Source organism: Rhinolophus hipposideros (assembly GCF_964194185.1).
Source record: "Rhinolophus hipposideros genome assembly, chromosome: 11".
Taxonomy (NCBI): domain Eukaryota; kingdom Metazoa; phylum Chordata; class Mammalia; order Chiroptera; family Rhinolophidae; genus Rhinolophus; species Rhinolophus hipposideros.
Genome location: NC_138057.1, coordinates 77276931 through 77277803, shown reverse-complemented (window position 1 = coordinate 77277803; position 873 = coordinate 77276931).

The window sequence follows — 873 nt, the reverse complement described above, 5'->3', positions numbered from 1 at the left end:
CGGGGCGCGGAAGCCACGGCGAGGAGCAGCACCGCCCCAACGGCTGCTCGCCCCACCTCCGGCGCTGGGCCTGACCGCGGGAGCGCCCGCTGCACCGGGGGTTCGCTCCAGCTGGAGCCCTGCTGAAGTCCCAGAGCAGATTTGTGAAAGCTGGAACCTCCTGATTGCACCAAGTCAAATGTGTAATATGGAGGAAGGTGTTAAGAAACTGCAACCGCCCCCACCCTGCTGGTGGGGCAGCTGCTGTGCAAAACAGTCTGGCGGTTCCGCAGAAAGGTTCGACTTGCCGTTTGATCCAACAATTCGCCTAGGTACCATTTCCCTGAAAATAAGACCTAGCCGGACCATCAGCTCTAATGCATCTTTGGAAGCAAAAATTAACATAAGACCCTGTCTTATCTAAGACTTATATTAATTTTTCCTCCAAAAGATGCATTAGAGCTGATGGACTGGCTAGGTCTTGTTTTGGGGGAAACACGGTATCTATGTAAAAGAAATATGTGTCCGCACAAAACATGTTTAATGTTCATGGCATCATTACTCATAATGGCCAAAAAGTAGAAACCAAATGTCCAGCTGATGAATGAGTAAATAAAGTAGTGTGGTAAAAATGAAGTACAAATACATACGAAGGGGGTGAACCTTGAAAACGTTATGTAAGTGAAAGAAGCCAGTCACAAGATGTTACATGTTGTATAATTTCATTTATGTGAAATGTCTACAGTGACAAATCCGGAGACACGGAGCTTTGAATAGTGGTTGCCAGGGGCCCAGGCGAGGGGAATGGAGAGTGGCTACTGATGAATGTGGTTTTCTTTGGGGGGGTGGGGTGTGAAAATGTTCTAAGATTAGATAATGGTGATTGCACAACTT